Source organism: Triticum aestivum, chromosome 1A (genome assembly GCF_018294505.1).
Source record: "Triticum aestivum cultivar Chinese Spring chromosome 1A, IWGSC CS RefSeq v2.1, whole genome shotgun sequence".
NCBI classification, from domain to species: Eukaryota; Viridiplantae; Streptophyta; class Magnoliopsida; order Poales; family Poaceae; genus Triticum; species Triticum aestivum.
Window position 1 is genome coordinate 74,842,591 of NC_057794.1, and position 5,964 is coordinate 74,848,554.

At 44.9% G+C, this 5,964-nt stretch overlaps 1 long non-coding RNA gene across 3 annotated transcripts; it reads right to left on the reverse strand.

Moving 5' to 3' along the window:
• Window positions 1-3,288: 3,288 nt before the first annotated feature.
• LOC123097513 (uncharacterized) lies at window positions 3,289-5,293 on the reverse strand. 3 transcript variants are annotated; one of them, XR_006447382.1, is made up of 4 exons: window positions 4,936-5,293; window positions 4,628-4,802; window positions 4,135-4,545; window positions 3,289-3,823 (listed from the first exon to the last, which is right to left on the reverse strand). It is a non-coding gene; the product is annotated as an uncharacterized lncRNA (long non-coding RNA). The 3 variants fall into 3 exon arrangements; XR_006447375.1 differs by having other exon boundaries at window positions 4,135-4,802; window positions 4,891-5,293; XR_006447366.1 differs by having other exon boundaries at window positions 3,290-3,823; window positions 4,135-4,802.
• Window positions 5,294-5,964: the final 671 nt, after the last annotated feature.

A 5,964-nucleotide genomic window follows, 5' to 3' on the forward strand; every position in this document is an offset into this window, starting at 1 on the left:
ATATCTTTGTAATAGTTAGTGTGCTTATGTATTTTCGCACTTGAAACATGTACTTTTGTGCTTCGGACAAACATGTGCAGAAAGTCAAGGGCGCTGCTCTTCGGAAGACGGCAATTGCATTCAACACCCACAAGAAAACTATATGGGCCAAGTACGTTAAAGGAGGAAAGAAGACTCTAGAATTCATGGGAACACTAGAGAAGCAAAGAGATCACTAGCCCGCTTTCGTGAAATTAAAGGAATCAGAATTAGCTAAGGAACGGTCGAGAGTAAACAAGCTCAATGCCGAGAAAAAGGAACATTTCCATACGCTGGGGCCAGGTGGCTACGCGGTGGCAATGCCTAAGTGGGATAAGTCTGAACAACAGATGGTGGATGCAGGAGTCACTCCAGTTACATTGAGCTGGCCGGAAAGGTGCGGGACTTGGTTCTATGCACATGGGGGGTGTTGGACCCGAAGACAAGCAAGGTTTTGAAGAAGGCAAGTCTTAAAGGAGCCGACGACAAGTTACTTGTTGCAATAGAAGAGGCTCGAACAGGGGTGTTCATGCCCAACAGAGAGAACGACGAGCTTACGCCTGCCCTAGGAAACCCTGAACACCCGGGAAGAACACGAGGCAAAGGCGTTGGTCCGTGGTAACAGGGGTTTGATGACTGGAACACCGACTACAAAAGTCGTGCGAGAAGGAAAATGGAGGAGGAGAAGAAGAGGAAGCTGGAGGAGGAGCAGAGGAAGCAGGAAACACAACGCCTTAAAGGCCTAGAATCAAAGCACGCGGAGTTGGCACTCCAATTCCAGCGGCAGCATCAGATCGACTCACTTAGCCAAGAAAAGGGGTCTCAACAGTGGCAACAGCTAGCAGATGATCCAACATTGGATAGCACCATCCCATCCATGCCAAGAAGCAGCGTGGGTTCTGCCCCGGGCGAGGCACTGCTGGATACATACCCTGTGGATGACATCATGGAGAGCACTAATTGTGAGCTACACTTCAAAATGAAGAACACATCCATGAAGGTGGCGGATGCCGTTGCTTATACAAATCCCCCCGAAGCAACCTTCCATTGCAACCCGATTCCAGCAGGCTATGCTCATGTCGTGGTTGATGAAGTGGTGGACCAATATTCGGGGCTAGAGCTTGACATTCCTGGAGGTGACGAGGAGCACACACTAGGAGAGGCCATACATCGTATCATCCTATGGAGAAAGGATTGCATCATCTTTCCAAGGCCACCGACACCGCATCAGCCGACTCCTCCTCGAAGTCCGCCACCGCGTCAGCAGACTCCCGCTCCTCCAAGTCATCAGCCACCGCCTCAGCACAGTCCTGCTCCTTCAAGTCCACCAACGCGTCAGGCCACTCCTCCTCCTCCAAGTTAGGCGCCGCATCAGGCCACTACTCCTACTCCAAGTCTGGCACCACGTCAGCCCACTCCTCCTCGTCCAAGTCAGCCATGTCTGCCGTCTCTGCCGCCTCAGCAACAGCGGAAGAGAGCCGCCGCAACTATGGCGTAGCGGTACAAGTCGAGGTACAGGATCAGGTACAGGAGGCAAGCAATTTCAATATGGTCCAAGCAGCCTCACGCCTCTTCCGAAGAGGCCTTACAACCTAACTCCGGAGGAAAACGAAGCCGAAGTGCGAACCCAAGTGGACGCCCATTTTGGACGGAAACCGGCACCGCCGCCATAGGAGAAAGTGCCTGAGCATGTCGTTGACCACTTTATTCGTATGGCCGAAGCACCACCTCCCAAGCATGTTGACTCAGACTATGAGCGCCAAATCATAAAGGAACATCGAGCACAACAAAAGAAGGAGTCAAGCTCGAGCTCGAGCCAAGCAGCTAGCAAAAAAAGTAGGAAACCCATTCCCCAGCTGGGAGAACAGGCGGTGCAATCGACCCCCCCCCCCGCTCATTGTGCCAACACATGCGAATACTGGCGCCGATCAGCTTTTAATAACCGACGAGCATAGAAGGCAGGCTACAGAGCTCGATATCACTGTTTATCAACTCCTAGAGATCGAGCCCATGGATATGCTTAGAGAGGAGGACATAAAACAGAAATATGTCTGTGGTGAACCTTTGGTCAAGCCTGAGGAGGTCAAGAAGCTCTCAATGAGAATGTATGAATTGCATCAATGGTACATGGAAATTACCAAGATTACCAATCGAGAGTCCCTCATGGTGAAAGTCAATGAAGAGCATTACTTCCATGAGACGGCTCTGTCCGTCAAATATACAGAAATGTTTCAGTTATTCAATCAAGACGCACTCGACAAATCTATCGCCAGTTGCTATTGTCTATAAGTGATTTCTTTTTTGTAATTTAAGTCTCAAGCTAGCTGTAGTGCTCGTTGGTCATTACCTGTAATTATCCTCACTATATTCTTTTCTGTGGTATTATGCAGGATGAAGATGTATGAAATGAAAAAAACTGGACACTATGGCATTGGGTTCATTGACCCAAATATCATTAATGAAGAGACATGGACATATGAATGGTATAAAGCAGAAGTAGAGAAAAACATGCTAGAGTTCTTGAAGCGCCTCAGTACCAATCCAGATATACTACTTCCTTACAACTTCCTGTGAGTCACACTGTCTTCTACTAAAAATTTTGTTTTTACTTACTAGCTAGATGTTAATAAGTGTATAGGGTTTAGGGTAGTTGATGAGTGTTATGCACATGCCCGCTTAATTAATGGGCTTCCTCAAAATGCCCTAGGTGAGCAAGCAAGTTGGATGCACACACACTTAGCTTCTTTTGTTGAGCTTTCATACATTTATAGCTCTAGTGCATTCGTTGCATAGCAATCCCTACTCCTCGCATTGACATCAATTGATGGGCATCTCCATAGCCTATTGATTAGCCACGTCAATGTGAGACTTTCTCCTTTTTTGTCTTCTCCACACAACCTCCATTATCATATTCTACTAGATGATACCCCGCGCGTTGCTGCGGGAACTCATAATCATATACACATGGTAATACATAAATGGAATAACTTTTTTTACGTGGTAGATATATGATCTTAAGATGAAAACATTGCAATTGACACAATATTTGGAATAAGTAATCCCGTATGACTTGCATAAGATGAGCACCAAGATCCAAATCCATGTGGTGGAAGACAACAATCACATGTAAGCAACTGATCAAAAATGATATAAGATATTCTTTTGGCATACTTGCTTAGTGGTGTTTTATTTTATCTAATAAAGCCGCTGGACAATGGAGCTCACAGCAAAATATTCATGAAAAGGACTAATTAATTTATGCAAACTGGTAAGAACATGATATAATATTATGCATTCCATTAGTTATTTTACGAGAAATTTGCTAAGTGATCACACATAAGCTAAAATTTGGTAAGTGATCACACATAAGCCAATTCTATTACATACTTCCAGGCACCTTACCCTCTGTGAACTGCATCTGATAACCATCCATGATAAATGAGCACATCACTATTATGCAAACTGATTGTTGCTAATATTTTAAGTTCCAGGGGCCTAGACTGTATGAAGTTGTAGTATTTGGATTTTTGCCATCTCCTTCATGTGGCTTTGAGAAATTGCCCCTTTCCATATTGACTCTGTAAAATTGCCACTTAGATCGTTGACACCTTGATTACTATGCCATTAGCAACTCTTTTATTCATTTTATTTCTTCTCACATAAGCAGGCTCGTGAAAGGCAACGGGCGGCAGGTAACTCGGACATCGCTACTCTCTTGAGACGCCATAGCGAATGTCCACTCGTATGATCTCTTGTGACATTTGTTGTCCTGTGACAGATGATGCCATGGACGCGGTCCAATGCTCTGCGCACAACAAAGAAGAACACATTGTCAGAGAGATTATTATGAAGAGCAAGGTGTGCTCCTAGAATTTTGCATCTCATGCAAGCAACAGAGATCAAAGTTAAATGAAAATAGTCTTGAAAGCAAGTGTGAATTATTATGGAGAATCGATTGGCTAGGATAGGCTTGTCTTCATATATCCTCCGTAATATTTCAAAATGCTGAAAGTACCCTCTTTAGCCTTTTTTTAGATCAAAGAGCTTTCTCATACATTAAGAGACACATATACATTCATGCAGATGCATAACAACAGTTTAGTACTAAGCTTGTACCTCTGTAGCGCAGCCCTGGCTGCAAAATACGAAAATTTTCTTTTAATAAAACGGCCATCTGAAGTTCAGTCAACATCAAAGTGCTCTCAGTTTTCCTTCACTCTGTGATTCTTCCATTTGTCGTCTCTGCTCCAGTTGATAAAACATGATAGTGCTCTAAGTATTCCTTCAATCAATGATTCTTCCATTTGCTCTCTCCACTCCATCTAATATTCATGTGTGCGTGTGTCTGTGTGTTGCCTAAAGACAGGACCTATGTTATGTATGGAAAACATCGTCATTCTTGATTAATGCCACAACAATCCGGCAGGTGGCGCGATGGCTGCAAACATGAGCAGGCAGGAGGCACGCGATCCGCAACGACAATCTAGCGCAGCAGCTCGACCTGGCGACTGGGCAACACACACGGTACTGCACTGACCACTTTAGTGATAGTTCTTTCAAACAAAAAATGATATAATCAACATGGTGTCAAAAAAAGACATGATTGCACCTTTAATATGTTACCCATGTGTTGTTGAGATGGCAATATAGAATCAAAGTTTGTCGGTACAGTGCCGAGACATGAGTGGTATGACACCAAATCCACTCATTTCTATCTTTGATACATCCAATGAAACTTGCCATGTGGAAAGTCCCCAGCCAACTTCAGGACAAAGAGAACGGATCTGCAACAATAGTGTACGAATCAGTAATCTATACAACAAAGGTGCTATTGAAGAGTAATACTGCAAGAGGAACGCCGGACTACATTACCTGGCCAGCATGACACGTTTTCAGAGCAAAGGAGCAGACACCAACCTGATGTTGGAGATGATGGAAGCGATGCCGCACCACTGGGTAGGAGAAATTGCCGAGAGGCGGCGGCGGCGTTAATTCTAGGGTAGTAGGACGGTGGTGCAGGTCGCCCTTGAGGAGGCGGAGTCGTTGAGGTGGCCGGGGTTGGGCGCGTCGAGGATGCAGGGTAGCGGGACGGTGGAGGTCGTCCCCTCGATGACGGATCTGGCCGGTGCGCCTGGATCCATGGAGCTCAATCCTTGTCGGCCGGAGGCGGTGGCGATCCTGCACCTGATCTGCTGTAGGTTGCGGGTCACCGCCCGGTGGTTGATGGGTCGCGCCGCCCTGGCTGCTGCGATACAGGGAAGGGATGCGAAGAGAATTCTTTTCGAGGGCCAAGAGATGCGAAGAGATGGTGCGATGGGCTTCTGCCAGGCTTCTTCTTATCGGTTTGTACGCTGACTCTTCGGTTATGGAAGACCAAAGAGGCCTCTTCGGTTTCCAGAGAGTCCAATCACATTTTTTTAAAGAATACTGACATGGCGAGCTGCATGTCTAGAGAAATAGGATAGTGGGGATGAACTATTTAGGTATTATAGATTCCACATATAGTGCTATGTCCATGACTCGCGCTTATGTATTGCGTGAAAGTAAAAAAGTTTGAGAATAATAAACTATGAAACAATTGCTTGGCTTTTCATCGGGGTTGTGCATGATGGGATCATTTTGTGTGACGAAAATGAAGCATGGCCAAACTATATGATTTTGTAGGGATGAGCTTTCTTTCGCTATGTTATTTTGAGAAGACATAATTGTTTGGTTAGTATGCTTGAAGTATTATTATTTTTATGTCAATATTAAACTTTTGTCTTCAATCTTTCGGATCTAAATATTCATGTCACAATAAAGAAAATTAAATTGAAAATTATGTTAGGAAGCATTCCACATAAAAAATTCTGTTTTTATCATTTACCTACTCGAGGACGAGCAGGAATTAAGCTTGGGGTTGCTGATACGTCTCCAACGTATCTATAACTTTTTATTGTTCCATGC